General features: G+C 52.4%; 1 pseudogene; it reads left to right on the forward strand.

Annotated features, from left to right (window-relative positions):
• The first annotated feature begins 266 nt into the window (after nucleotides 1-266).
• On the forward strand, nucleotides 267-14,951 carry LOC116969692 (annotated as a pseudogene).
• Nucleotides 14,952-15,556: the final 605 nt, after the last annotated feature.

Here is a 15,556-nt window from a genome sequence, read left to right on the forward strand (position 1 = left end):
TAACGGTTTCCTCCGCCATAAAGATTCAAGATGTGCTCAATATGTGCTAGTAATGCCCTGTTTGCCAGCTTGTTGACCCTCTGTGTTCCCCGCTGCAGGGTTTAGGAGCCGTTGCTGTGGACGGAGAGACGGGGACGTGAGCGGCCATTGAGGGCAGCCAGGGTGCAGGTGAGCCCCCATCTGCTCGGTGTGCGGGCCGAGCTTCGAGGGGCTGAGCTTCGATGGAGGACCACATGACGGGGCACAACAAGGAGAAGCGTTATGAGTGCGACGTGTGTGGCAAGGCCTGCTGGAGCCCGAGCGAGCTGGAGACCCACCGGCGGGTGCACACGGGCGAGAAGCCCTATGGCTGCTCCACCTGCGGTAAGAGCTTTACCCAGTTGAAGGGGCTGCGGCAGCACCGGCGGGTGCACAGCAGTGAGCGGCCCTTCACCTGCCCCGACTGCGGCAAAGGCTTCAAGTCGTCCAAGGAGCTGAAGGTGCACAGGCGCGTGCACACCGGGGAGCGGCCCTACACCTGCAGCGACTGCGGCAAGGGCTTCACCACCTCCAGCGGGCTGCTGATACACCAGCGCTCCCACACTGGCGAGCGTCCCTACACCTGCACCCAGTGCGGCAAGGGCTTCACCCACTCCGGCAACCTGCTGGTGCACCAGCGCACCCACACTGGCGAGCGCCCCTACACCTGCGCCCAGTGCGGCAAGGGCTTCAGCCACTCTGGCAACCTGCTGAAGCACCAGCGCACCCACACCGGCGAGCGCCCCTACACCTGTGCCCAGTGTGGCAAGGGCTTCACCCGTTCCTCCAACCTGCTGTCCCACCAGCGGGTTCACGCCGGCGGCCGTCCCGTCCCCAGCCCGGTGTGTGGAGAGCGCTTTGCCATGGCCTCCCACGCCCCGTCTCACCAGCACGTGCACACCAGTGGCCCGCCCTACGACTGCCCGTACTGTGGCGAGTCGTTTGACAGCTCGCGGGGGTTGCGGCATCACCGGCGGGACCACGTCGGCGAGCAGCTGCTCCCACTGTGACAAGAGAGCATGGGGGCTGCGGGAGCACCAGCGGATACACACCGGAGAGAGACCCTTTGTGTGCGCTGAGTGTGGCATGGGTTTCACCTATCCATGTTCCCCACAGATGCTGTCTGACCCGTTGAGTTACTCCAGCACTCTGTGAGACGTTACCTATCCATGTTCTCCACAGATGCTGCCTGACCTGCTGATTTACTGCAGCACAGTATTAGAGTCATAGAGTGATACTGTATGGAAACAGGCCCAACTTGCCCACACCGATCAACGTCCCGGCTACACTAGTCCCACCTGCCTGCATTTGGTCCATATCCCTCCAAACTTGGCCCATCTATGTACCTGTCTATAACTGTTTCTAAAATGTTGGGATAGTCCCAGCCCCAACTATCTCCACCGGCAGCTTGTTCCATACACCCTCCACTCTCTGTTGAAAAGTTACCCCTCAGATTCTTGTTAAATCTTTTCCCCTTCACCTTGAACCCATGTCCTCTGGTCTTCGATTCCCCCACTCAGGGCAAGAGACTCTGTGCATCTAAATTGTGCTCTATGCAAGATTCCCGCATCTGCAGTTTCTTGCGTCTCCCTCACCTATCACTTCTGAAGAAGGGTCTCAGCCTGAAACTTCACCCATTCCTTCTCTCTAGTGATGCCGCCCGTCTCGCTGAGTTACTCCAGCATTTTGTGTCCACCTATCACTTGCCAGGCTTTGTCCAGCCCCCAACTCTCTTTTCCGGCTTCCTCCACCCACCCTCTCCAATCAGTCTGAAGAAGGGTCCTGACTCAAAACGTCGTCGGTCCATTCCCTCTAAAGCGGTGGAGGAACTCAGTGGGTCAGGCGGCATCTGTAGAGGGAAGGCAATCTAAGGCGACCACTCCCACCTCTCCTTTCCGACTTTCTCCACCCCCCACATCAAGCAGTCTGAAGAAGGGTCCTGACCTAGAATGTTGCCTGTCCATGCTCTCCAGAGGTGCAAGTTACTCCAGGAGATTGTGTCGCTTTTTGTAAACCAGCATCTGCTGTTCCTTGTATCTAGACCCAGCGGGCATTTCACCTTCACTTGCGCCCAGTCCGCCAAGGCCTGTTGAATCTCCCGGTTGCCAACCATTTTAACTCCCCTTCCCACTCCCACACTGATCTTTCTGTCCTGGGCCTCCTCCATTGCCAGAGTGAGGTGACACACAAAATGGAGGAACAGCACCTCATAGCTTACAGCCCAATGACATGAACACAGAATTCTCCAATTTGAGGAGACTCTCCCCTCATCCAAATGAAATCCTGGAGTCTGTCCTGACCCCAACTCTTTTTTCCAGGCCCCCCCCCCCACCCCCCGACTCCATGAGTCCATAGAAAGGTCCAGACCCGACACGTCGCCTGGCCATTCCCCTCCAAATTGCCGGTAGAACTCAGCAGGTCAGCCATCCGTGGTGGGAAACGGATGGAGAAGTGTTCCTAATATAAGCCCTCCTTGGCCCTGTCGAGGAGCAGACAAGCAACAGTACCAGCATCTTCTCATTCATACTGTACCCAAGTGAAAATGCAAAAGTGAGCCAAGCTGCACACAGCCGACTGCTCACAGTACCAGCTGGCTGCCACTGGCCCAAACACTTATAAGCATTTTAAAGTGTTTTTTTTAAAGAAAGTCTTAACGCATTTGTGCCTTGCCTAACAAATAAAGCAAGTTTTTCCTAACCTGACTGTGTTCTTCGGAATTCTTCAGAATTCATGTTGTGTTATCAAGAATGAAAGAAAATGCCAACCTTCTCAGGAAATGATGATGATGGCGGGACTGACATATGTTGAAAGAATGGGTCGACTGGGTTTGTATTCACTGGAATTCAGAAGGATGAGCGGGTATCTTATAGAATCGTATAAAATTAGTAAGGGATTGGACAGGGTAGATGCAGGAAACATGTTCCCCATGTTGGGGGCGCCCAGAACTGTTAAGGTCCATTTCTTAAAACAGTCAACTCACAATAAGTTAGTTCAACCAACACAAGCTTCACTGATCATTTAGCCGGCGAGGGTGCCAGGGGATACAAAGTCAAGTATGCAACACATACTTAACCCTCCTGGGCCATCACTCTAATGAACAGACATACAGCATCTTTTTATAGTATTTTGGAAACGTAGTCACATGTTTATACATAGTTGGAGCAATGACGTCTAACACATCAATCACAGAGTATACCCATTCAAAGCATTCTTGTCACTAACACAATACTTCTCATGCTATGGTTATATCGATCACAAACTTCAGTTACAAACCCCCAAACAACAGGAACTTAGTCAAAGGTCTATCATCTGCAGTACCTTCTTAAACAATGTAAGGATCTGTATCAATTACCTGCAGAGGTTCCTGTTTACGGAGACCAAACTCCAAAGGAAACATATCCTCTCTCAAGGCTTCTGTTGACAGAAGCCAGCACCTTCTCAGGAAACACATCCTCTCCCACCGCTGTCAATATCATTTGCTTGGGCACAACAGGAAGCAGCTTGGATGCAGTTTGAATGCTGGCCTCCAATTTCCTGATCACCCAGCTCATCTACAGCACAGAATTACAAAGCTTCAGAACCCAAAATACAAAGAAGTCAAATTAATCTTTACTTAATAAAATACCTTATGTTATAATTTGTATTATATAATAGGATATTATCAGAACCAGGGGCCACCATTTAAGAACAACGGGTAGGTCGTATAGGACTGAGATGAGGAAAAACATTTTCACCCAGAGAGTTGTGAATCTGTGGAATTCCCTGCCACAGAAGGCAGTGGAGGCCAATTCACTGGATGTTTTCAAGTTGTATTTGAGTTACCATACAGCCATACTAAGTAAATAGGAACAAGATTATCTGAATGGTGGCCGATTAGGAAAAGGGGAGATGCAACGAGACCTGGGTGTCATGGTACACCAGTCATTGAAAGTAGGCATGCAGGTGCAGCAGGCAGTGAAGAAAGCGAATGGTATGTTAGCATTCATAGCAAAAGGATTTGAGTATAGGAGCAGGGAGGTTCTACTGCAGTTGTACAGGGTCTTGGTGAGACCACACCTGGAGTATTGCGTACAGTTTTGGTCTCCTAATCTGAGGAAAGACATTCTTGCCATAGAGGGAGTACAGAGAAGGTTCACCAGACTGATTCCTGGGATGTCAGGACTTTCATATGAAGAAAGACTGGACAGATTCGGCTTGTACTCGCTAGATCTTAGAAGATTGAGGGGGGGGGGGGATGTTTATGGAAATGTACAAAATTCTTAAGGGGTTGGGCAGGCTGGATGCAGGAAGATTGTTTCCGATGTTGGGGAAGTCCAGAACAAGGGGTCACAGTTTAAGGATAAGGGGGAAATCTTTTAGGACCGAGATGAGAAAAACATTTTTTTTCACACACATAGAGAGTGGTGAATCTGTGGAATTATCTGCCACAGAAGGTAGTTGAGGCCACTCAGTTCGTTGGCTATATTTAAGAGGGAGTTAGATGTGGCCCTTGTGGCTAAAGGGATCAGGGGGTATGGAGAGAAGGCAGGTACAGGATACCGAGTTGGATGATCAGCCATGATCATATGAATGGCGGTGCAGGCTCGAAGGGCCGAATGGCCTACTCCTACACCTATGGTCTATGTTTCTATAATTAGTTAGTCAAGTCAAGTCACATTTATTTATATAGCACATTTACAAAACAACTCTCGTTGGCCAAAGTGTTTTACATTTGTTATAAGAATTGTATAAACCAGTGGTTCCCAACCTTTTTTAGCTCATGGCCCCCTTGGGCTCTTTAAATTTTTCTGTGCCCCCCCTCCCTCCCTGACATTATTAGCGAAAAAAAGGTGGCACCTTTCATTGAACCTTAATCCCCACATTTTTCTGTGGCCCCCCTGAGATTTGCCATATATGGCTCCAGGTTGGGAATCACTGGTATAAACAAACAAACTACATACATATATACATATAGCCCTCGCTCAGAGGAAGCCAAGGAAGGCTTGAGAGCATAGGTACGTTTTTCCAAGTTAGTTAGTTGCCCAATTGTAGCTAATTACAAAATTCAATTACTAGATCTAAACATCTATTTGGACTACGCAGTTGCAGCATGGGACCCATACACAAATAAAAATATTTCTTTCATCGAACGTGTCCAAAGACAGGCAGCTCGATTTGTTACTAACACCTATGGGAGAGAAGCGAGTGTCACCAAACTTCTGAATTCTCTGGGGTGGAACCCTCTCCAAGACAGACGTGGAGCTCACCGTTTGACCTGTTTTTACAAACTGTTAAATGGTCAGCTCGACATAGATTACAAGACCTACACCAAACCCAAACCAATTAGGAGCAGACGAGGGCATTCGATCCAATTTGTGATCCCAGCTACAAAGACAGATGTGTACAGCAATTCGTACTTCCCCCGCACACACAATTAAAGCATGGAATAATCTCCACCCTGCTATAGTTACCCAACCAGATGCAACTAAATTTAAAGTAGCTCTTTCTTCCCAAGAACCCTTTCTGGCTTAAGTCTTCCCTCCACCACCTCCGGTTTAAATTCCATTTGGAATATAGGGAGGTTTCACGGCAGTGGGGTCACGACCCATGACCCGTACTGTTGCTACGCTACTCCAAATGGATTACATGCGATGAACTGCAGGTAGGCACTTACCATTGTTTCCAGCGTAGCGGGCCCGTTAAAACCCCACCGCTGAAATTGTCCATTTTTGCGCTGTAAATAATTATGGAAATCGGGATAAGCGTGAGAGACATTTAGCCTACTTCAGAATTCCAAAAGTGAGGAGAAATGACGGTAGATAAAAGCGAGAGCTGAAGGGACAACAACAGCCAGAGTGCTTGGCGAACATTGGCCGTTTGCTCACTGCATTGCATCAACTAAGGCATTATTTGTGTTTTTTCTTAATTCCTTTGGCATCTAAAAAGTTTCAGAAGTGATAAATTTGGCTGTAATTTTTTTAAATCGCCCATGGTTCCCAAGTGGGTTTTTACATACAAAATGCAAACGCATCTGAAGAAAAATTTACAGCCAGATTTATCACTTCTGAGAATATTTAGATACCAAAGGAATCAAGAAAAAACACAAATAATGCCTTACTTGATGAAATGCAGTGAGCAAACGCGATAATTCCCAATATTTTCAATGTTTACCAAGCACTTTAGCTGCTGTAGTCCCTTCAGTTCTCGCTTCTCTTCGCCTTCATTTCGCTTCACGTTTGGAATTCTGAAGTTGGGTACATGTCTCTCACACTTACCCCGACTTCCACAATCTTATGTTTCAATAAGATAACCTCTCATCCTTCTAAACTCCAGAGTGTACAAGCCCAACCACTCCATTCTCTCAGCATATGACAGTCCCGCCATCCCGGGAATTAACCTTGTAAACCTACGCTGCTCTCCCTCAATAGCAAGAATGGCCTCAAATTAGAGGACCAAAACTGCACACAATACTCCAGGTGTGGTCTCACTAGGTCTCTGTACAACTCTGAGCCTGGCGCAATGTGTGGAGCCGAGGGATCTAGGCCTGCGGGTACGAGTTGGGCCGAAGGGCCTCTTTCCAACGCTGCATCACTCTATGACAAAGTGCTGGAGTAACTCAGCGGGTCAGGCAGCATCTGTGGAGAAGATAGACACAAAGTGCTGGAGTAACTCAGCCGGTCAGGCAGCATCTGTGGAGAGAAGGAGTGGGTGGGTGGCATTTTGGGTCAACACCCTTCTTTGGTTTAGTTTAGTTTAGAGATGCAGCGCGGAAACAACAGGTCTTTCGGCCCACGGAGTCCATGCCGACCAGCGATCACCCCGTACACTGGCACTGTCCCACGCACATTAGGGATAATTCGGCAATTTTGAGGAGGCTACAACCCTACAACCCTACCCTGAACGTTTTGAAATGTTCAAGGAAACCGGAACTCCCGGAGTAAAATCCCACGCAGGTCAAAGGGAGAACGTACAAACTCCGCACGGACAGCACCCGTAGTCAGGATCGAGCCCGGGTCTCTGGCGGTGAGGCAGCAACTGTACCGCTGCGCCAGTGTGCCGCGCAGAATTATATAACGGTTTCCTCCGCCATAAACACACTCAATATGTGCTAGTAATGTCCTGTTTGCCAGCTTGTTGACCCTCTGTGTTCCCCTCCTGCAGGGTTTAGGAGCCGTTGCTGTGGACGGAGAGACGGGGACGTGAGCGGCCATTGAGGGCAGCCAGGGTGCAGGTGAGTCCCCCATCTGCTCGGTGTGCGGGCCGAGCTTCGAGGGGCTGAGCTTCGATGGAGGACCAGATGATGGAGCACAACATGGAGAAGCGTTATGTGTGCGACGAGTGTGGCAAGGCCTGCCGGAGCCCGAGCGCGCTGGAGACCCACCTGCGGGTGCACACGGGAGAACGCACCTTCAACTGCTCAGAGAGCGGCAAGAGTTTCAAGACGGCAAATGTCCTGGAGATCCACCGGCGGGTGCACACGGGCGAGATGCCCTATGGCTGCTCCACCTGCAGCAAGAGCTTTACCCATTTGTCGGGGTTGTATTATAAAGGACATTTCCCACCCCGGACACCCCCTGTTTGAACTGTTACCGTCAGGCAGACGGTACAGATCTACCAGGACAAGGACAAACAGACTTAAAAACAGTTTTTACCTCACTGCTATAAAGGCACTAAATGTAGCCGCCAAGGAACGCAGGGGCGATACATACTAAGAGACTGTGAAATCGACAGAAGGATGTAGGGCTGGGTGTTTATGCGTGCTATTTTTATGATATTTATTTTAGTTGTTTATCTTTTTTAAATATTTTACCTTGTATGTATCGTTAGCTTTTAGAAATGTTTGAATGGTGCACTGACAGGCTGACATTTTACAATTTCGTTGTACATGGTTCATGTTACAATGACAATAAAGAAACTATTCTTCTAATTCTTCTATTCTTGTGGAGGCACCGGCGGGTGCACAGCAGTGAGCGGCCCTTCACCTGCCTCGACTGCGGCAAAGGCTTCAAGTTGCCTAACCACCTGAAGATGCAAAGGCGCGTGCACACCGGGGAGCGGCCCTACAAGTGCGCCCATTGTGGCAAAAGTTTCACCCGGTCCAGCTACCTGCTGGATCACCAGCGCACCCACACCGGCGAGCGCCCCTACACCTGTGCCCAGTGCGGCAAGGGCTTCACCCAGTCCAGCAAACTGCTGAAGCACCAACGCATCCACACCGGCGAGCGCCCCTACACTTGTGCCCAGTGCAGCAAGGGCTTCACCCAGCCCAGCGGCCTGCTGGTGCACCAGCGCACCCACACCGGCGAGCGCCCCTATACCTGCGCCCTACACGGCAAGGACTTCACCAGACCCTGTAGCCTGCTGGAGCACAAACGCACCCACACCGGCGAGCGCCCCTACACCTGTGCCCAGTGCGGCAAGCGCTTCACTCAGTCTACTCACCTGCAGAAGCACCAGCGCACCCACACCCGCGTGCGCCCCTACACCTGCGGCCAGTGCGGCAAGGGCTTCACCTGCTCCTCCAACCTGCTGATGCACAAGCACACCCACACCGGCGAGCGCCCCTTCACCTGCGCCCAGTGCGGCAAGGGCTTCACCAACTCTGGCACCCTGCAGGTGCACCAGCGCACCCACACCGGCGAGCGCCCCTTCACCTGCGACCAGTGCGGCAAGGGCTTCACCCAGTCTAGTCACCTGCAGAAGCACCAGCGCACCCACACCCGCGTGCGTCCTTACAGCTGTACCTAGTGCGGCAAGGGCTTCACCCGTTCCTCCAACCTGCTGTCCCACGAGCGGGTTCACGCCGGCGACAGTCTCGTCCCCAGCCCGGTGTGTGGAGAGCGCTCTGCCATGGCATCCCACGCCCTGTATCACCAGCACGTGCACACCAGAGGCCAATCCTACCAATGCCCGTACTGTGGTGAGTCGTTTGACAGCTCGCAGGGGTTGCGGCAGCACCGGCGGGCCCACGTCGGCGAGCAGCTGCTCCCACTGTGACAAGAGAGCACAGGGGCTGCGGGAGCACCAGCGGATACACACCGGAGAGAGACCCCTTGTGTGCGCTGAGTGTGGCAAAGGTTTCACCCGCATGTCCAGCCTGTGGCAGCACCGGTGTACCCACAGCGGTGAGCGTCCCTTCCCTGTCCTGTGGTAAGGGCTTCACCCACCTTGACCACCTGCTGGAGCACCGGCGAGTCCACACCGGCCAGCGCCCCTTCACCTGCCCGCTCTGTGGCAAGGCCTTTGCCCGCTCCTCCTGCCTGCTGGCACACCACCACGTGGATAGTCACTGTTTAGGTAAACACAAAATGCTGGAAGGAATAGGTAACATTTCTGGTCGAGACGCTCCTCAGTCTCGACCCGAAATGTCACCCATTCCTTCTGTCCAGAGATGCTGCCTGTCCCGCTGAGTTACTCCAGCATTTTGTGTCCTTTTTTGTAAACCAGCATCTGCAGTTCCTTGTTTTTTAACCATTCTGGTGAACTATGCAATACTCCAAATGCTACCTGAACAATGTCCCTTAAAGCTGCCTGTAGTGGCCATTTGGCCTGTTTTGCATGTCATTGTGGATGACATGTTCCTTTAAATTTTAGACTGCCCGTTATAATGTGGGTGGGATTTATGACGTGTCTTTGGGCGTGTTTATGCAGCTTAACTGCTTGCGTGGTAGTTTAGTTGATTAGATTCGTTTTGGAGTGAAGAGGGAGAAGGTTAATCCTTCGACCATGTCAAGCCACATGTCGAGCATGTCAAGCCACATGTCAAGATCATGTGAAGGATGGAGACACGAGGAGTTTTCTAGTATCTGAAGTAATGAGCTGGAGTTCGAAGAAGATTGCCGGAACAAGTCGGAAAAACCTTGGATGTATCTTACTGTTTTATATCTACAATAAAGAAAATATTCATTAAAAGACTGTGTGCTGAAGCTTTATGAAAGGAGAAGCTCTGAAGGTCTCTGAGGCAGCTTGCATGCGTACCGAAGATATTCCCGTTATCCCGTCTCACCCAATTAGTGGCTAGGGAGTTAATTTCCTGAAAGATTTGAAAAATCTACCGCTACATTAAGTCGAAGGATACCTCCGGCAGGGGGGTAATTGCCAGTCCCAGAGAGTGGGACAGAAGATAAGGAGAAGCGAACCTCCGGCGGGGGTAAATACCAGTCCCTGAGATAGGGACAGAAGATCGAAGTGCGAAGGCTAAGACCTCGGAGAGGCGCAGCTAGAGCAGGACGAAGGCTAAGACCTCGGAGAGGCGCAGCCAAGGAAAGAAGATTGGTTCCAATCGTGGAACTGGAGAAGATCTCGGCCAGGAAGAGCCTTAAGGTCAACATTAGCATCGGAACGTATCTGAAGACGTATCACTGGATTTGTGAGTACGAATCGATTATTACCTTTTGAATTAAAATCACGGTTTTAATTAAAATAATTCTGTTACAGAGCTCAATAAGTTGTGTTCTCCAGCGTGTCTGGGAAAGGCAGACCGACCTTGGATTGTTTTGAATCTCTTATGATAAAGCGCATTCCATTTGAATTAGCATCATTTATTTTGCACCTGGAATTAGAGAGAGGTTCTCTACATTATCGGTATGTTTTAGTTTCGGAAGAAATTGTTGATAAAAACAAAGTCACTTTGAAGCAGAGACTTTTTCGACTAATGTAAAGACTCGGCAATCTGCCAAGACCTCTTTTAAATCATGAATAAAGATGAAGATGATGGCAGAGTTATGCCAGAAGAGCCACGTGGTGGTGAAGAAGGACTCAGACAACTTGAAGAAACAGATATTTCACATGTTGCGGAGGTTGAGGAGGGCAGAGCTGGAGGTGGGGAAGCTACAATTATACAAGAGACAATGGGGAGTGGTTAGTAGTGGTGAGGTCACTAAGTTAAAGGAGCATGCACTGATCTACACCCTTCCTCTTGGAAACAAAAGCATTGCACTTGCACAGAGCGACCACGGCTCATACGCTAGAATCAGAAACCGCGCAGGGAACAGTTAAAACATATCATGATACAGGCTACTCAAACACCCCGTAACGGACAGGCGGCTTGACCAACCGCCCAGAGCGGGTGCGCAACCCGCCTTCCCCCTCAACCGCAGGAGCTGCAGGGACGGGGGCAGGGACAGAGATGGGAGATCCGGGTGAAGAGTGCCCAGGGGAAGGAGGAGAACGGGGAGGCGAAACAGGTACACTCGCAGGTGAGGCAGGAGAAGGAGGCTGGCGTGTGCGGGGCACTGAGAGCTGAGAGGGCAGTTTCCGGGGCATGCGAGGAGTGACAGGGGCATGAGGAGTTTCGGGCAGGGGGGAAGGGACAGGCGGTGAAAACGGGTCTGCGGGAGGCGGAGCAGGCTCGTTGACAAGCAGCAGGTGCTGGCGGGACCGACGGTACACGGTGCCCTCGCAGTCAACCAGGTATGATCGGGGAGAGTCAGCATTGCCAACGACAACGGCCAGCCGGTGGTGACCGGAGGGGGACTGCATCCGGACAACCTAGCCTGGGAACAGACGGGGAAGGAGACGGGACGACTTGTCAAAGGAGCGCTTCTGGATGGCCTGCTTCTCGATGATGCGCTCCTTGACAGCGGCAGGGCTCCGGACCGTGGGCTTTAGGGATTGCTGAGAGACCGGGAGAGGAGGGCGAGTGGTGCGGGACATGAGGCGCTGGGCAGGCGAACCGAGTGCGGGGTCCCGGGAAATGCTGCGGAGTTTGAGGAGGGCAAGGTAGAAGTCAGAATGAGAAAGCCGACAATATTCCAGCAGCTCCTTGGCGCTGCGGACAGCGCGCTCCGCAAGGCCATTGCTTTGCGGGTGCTCGAGGCTGCTGGTGATGTGGCGAATGTTCCAACGGGCGGCGAAGGCACGGAACTCTGCGCTGGAAAACTGACTGCCGTTGTCGGATTGGAGAGTCACCGGGGACCCAAAGGTTGAAAAGTGGCGGCGAAGATTCCCGATGACGGCAGCAGATGTGAGGGAAGGCAGCTGGTCCACCTCGAACCAGCTGGAGTAGGAGTCCACCAGGACCAGGAAGTGTTTGCCACGCCATTCGAATATGTCAGTGGCGACAGCCATCCACGGCAACTCGGGAGCCGGCTGCTGCATGAGAGGTTGGCGCTGTTGATGAGGCAGGAGACTGTTGCAGGCAGCACAGGCGGAGACCCTGTCCCGGATGTCCTGAGCCATGCCCGGCCAGTAAAACTGGCTTTGGGCCTGGGACAAAATGGCCTCAACCCCGGGGTGGCCGTTGTGGGCGGTTTGAAAGTAATGATCCCGCAGCGCGGCCGGCACCACGACCTTGTGACCCTTCACCACCGTTGTGCAGTACCAATTCATCCCGAACCAGGAAGTAGGGCACGGCACCAGCCGGCAGGGAAGAGCGTCGGTCAGGCCAGCCACGGCGGATGACGCCCGCAAGGTGTTGCAGGGCAGGATCAGCGGCAGTGTGTTTGACCAGGGACTGCATCTGCTGGGAAGGATCAATGTTAACGTTCAGTACCATCAGGTCAGACGATTCGTATGGATGGCGGGCAACGGAAGGGAGCGGCGCACGGGACAATGTGTCGGCCACGAACATATCCTTGCCCTTGCGGTACACAATTTGGAACGTGAAACGCTGGAGCTGCAGCATCATCCGCTGCAAACGGGAAGAGGCAACATGGATGGGCTTGTTCAAGATAGAGACCAGCGGCTGGTGGTCAGTTTCAATGGTGCAGGTGTTGCCCAGAATGTAGTCCTTGAATTTGGAGCATGCGAACACCACCGCAAGGAGCTCCTTCTCGATCTGAGCGTAGCGCTGCTCAGCAGGGGCCATGGTGCGAGAAGCATAGGAAACAGGCAGCTGCTGGTCGTCATGGAGCTGCAGGCAGGCGGCACCGAGGCCGAACTGAGATGCATCGCAAGTGAGGGCAAATGGCCTGTTTAGGTCGAAGAACTTGAGAGTCGGGGTGCGTGCGAGCTTGGACATCAGGGCCACGAATGCCGACTGGTGATGCGGGAGCCAGACCCAGGTATTGTCCTTCTTGATCAGCTCCCTGAGGGGAGCACTCAGTTCGCTGAGGTCGGGTATGAACTTCCCCAGGTAGTTGACCATGCCCAGAAAGCTCTGCAGGCCGGGCACGTCTGTGGGAGCGGGCATTTCGGTGACCGCTGCTGTCTTCTGGGGGTCTGGCTTTAGACCCCCCGCCGTGAAAACGTGGCCTACGTAAGTGACTTCCGGAACGCGGAACCGACACTTCTTCGGGTTGAGTTTGAGATTGATCTCACGAGCCCTGTCCAGGACTTGGCGGAGGTGCAGGTCGTGCTCAGCGACGTCCCTCCCGTACACCAGGATATCATCCACAATGATAGCGCACGGCAACCCGGCAAACAGCTGTTCCATGGTGCGCTGGAAAACCTCGCTTGCTGAGTTGATCCCAAAAGGCATGCGGAGAAAACGGAACCTGCCGAAGGGTGTGATAAAGGTGGTCAGGAAGGAGGAACGTTCATCCAGAGGGATCTGCCAGAAGGAGCTCTTGGCATCTAGGACCGAGAAGACTGTGGCCGGACCGACCTGTGCAGCGACGTCCTCCACTGTCCGCATGGGGTAGTGCGGGCACTTGATGGCAGGGTTCAGGTCTTTCGGGTTGATGCAGATCCTGATCTCGCTCTTGTCCTTCTTGGCAGCGACGACCATGGTGGAGACCCACCGGGTGGGAGCACTCACCTCCTTGAGGATGCCCATGGCCACCATGTCACGTAGTGTGGACTCCACGCGGCCCTTCGTGGCAAAAGAAACGCGGTGGGCCGGTCTAATCACCGGGTTGACCCCCGGGTCAACAACGATTTTGTAAGCACAAGGCAATTTGCCCAGAACGTCATCAAAACGGTCGGGGTACTCGCTCAGGGGGTCCATGGGGGCCTGCACCAGGTGGATGTCGCGGTGGAAAGAGACCAAGCCAAAGTCCTGGCATGTACGGGCGCCCAGCAGGGTGACGTTTTCAGAATCCAGCAGGAGAAAAGTGAGGGGCCGAGAGGTCTCAAGAACTGTATAGATAAACGTGGCCTTCCCCACAGGGACCAGAACACCTCCCCCATAGGCATGAAGGCGGGAGTCATCGGGAGTAACCCTCTCCCCAGATCTTATCTGCTTGAAGAGGCTAACAGACATAACATTGGCAAAAGCACCAGTATCAACCTTCGCAGGGAAGGAGTGGCCATTCACAGTGACATGTACAGAGGGATCTGTTATCAATGCAGGTGCACCCAAAAGCGAAAACACAGTTGAATCACCATGGGAGGAGCTCGTATCAGAGTCAGGGAGTTCATCCTGGTACTGGGAACCAGGCGCGCTATCAGAGTCCACAAGGTTGTTAAGACTCCTTCTTGGAGCAGGGACAGGTTTCCCACGGGATCGACATGCCGCAGAAAAGTGGTTCAGCTTCCCGCAGGAATTACAAGTTTTACCCTGCGCTGGGCAAACGTTGAATTGGTGGGAAGAGAAATTGCAATTTGGGCAGCGACGAGGTGTGACCTTAGCGGGTGCAGCGGCGGTGCCCTGGCGTGGCGTGCCATTGATCCGCCGGCGGCCAGCAGCACCGGTGAAGTTGATGTCCTGGGACACCGGTTGAGATACGGAGCCAACAGCAGAGGCCATGCGAGCGGCATGCATGGCATCCCTTAGCGTTAGATCAGGCTTCATCAGGAGCTCGTCACGCAGCTTAGAGTTCAGGAGACCGTTGACCAGGACATCCCTGATCATTTCGTCCGGGGTTATCGTTTCAAGGCGGCACCGCCGAGCCATATGACGCAAAGAGGCAATGAAAGCGTCAATATGCTCACCGGGAATCTGACGCCTTTGGATGAACTTAAAGCGCACGATAATGTTATTGGTAGGGATATCGCAGAGGGCAGTGAATTTAGCGATGAGACATACCGGATCGCGACGGTCTTCAGCAGGGGCGAACTCGAACGAGGCATAGTGTTCCATGGCCTCCGGACCAGCCAGGTTGAGGAGCAGGTGAGCCTGTACAGCAGGAGTGGCATCAGGATGAGCGATTGAAATATAGTGTTCATAGTCGCGCTGGAAGACAGTCCAGCGGTGGACGATGTCCGTGTCAAAAACGAGCGTGTCGGGACGACGAAACGAGTTGGACATAATAAAAAATAGGGGGATGGGGACACAACTGGGAGAAAGCAAATAATAAAAATAAAGCAGATGAACAGGAGACGCGAGTCTACCGCTGTGACACCATGTAAAATGACTTGCTTGTCACACAAAGTCTTTTACTAGATAACTTTATTATAAGCACTACACACACTATGCACTAGCTGTCCGTGGTCATCACAGGAGCTAGAGAGAGAGCTGGAGGTGGGGAAGCTACAATTATACAAGAGACAATGGGGAGTAGTTAGTAGTGGTGAGGTCACTATGTTAAAGGAGCATGCACTGATCTACACCAACCACCACACCTGGCAGCGTGTTCCAGGCACCCTCCATCCTCTGTGTATAAATAACTTCATACGCACATCTCCTTTGAATTCCACCCCTTTCAGCTTAAAGCTGTGCACCCCAGTGTTGCCACAG

Source organism: Amblyraja radiata, unplaced genomic scaffold (assembly GCF_010909765.2).
Source record: "Amblyraja radiata isolate CabotCenter1 unplaced genomic scaffold, sAmbRad1.1.pri scaffold_1033_ctg1, whole genome shotgun sequence".
Lineage (NCBI taxonomy): Eukaryota > Metazoa > Chordata > Chondrichthyes > Rajiformes > Rajidae > Amblyraja > Amblyraja radiata.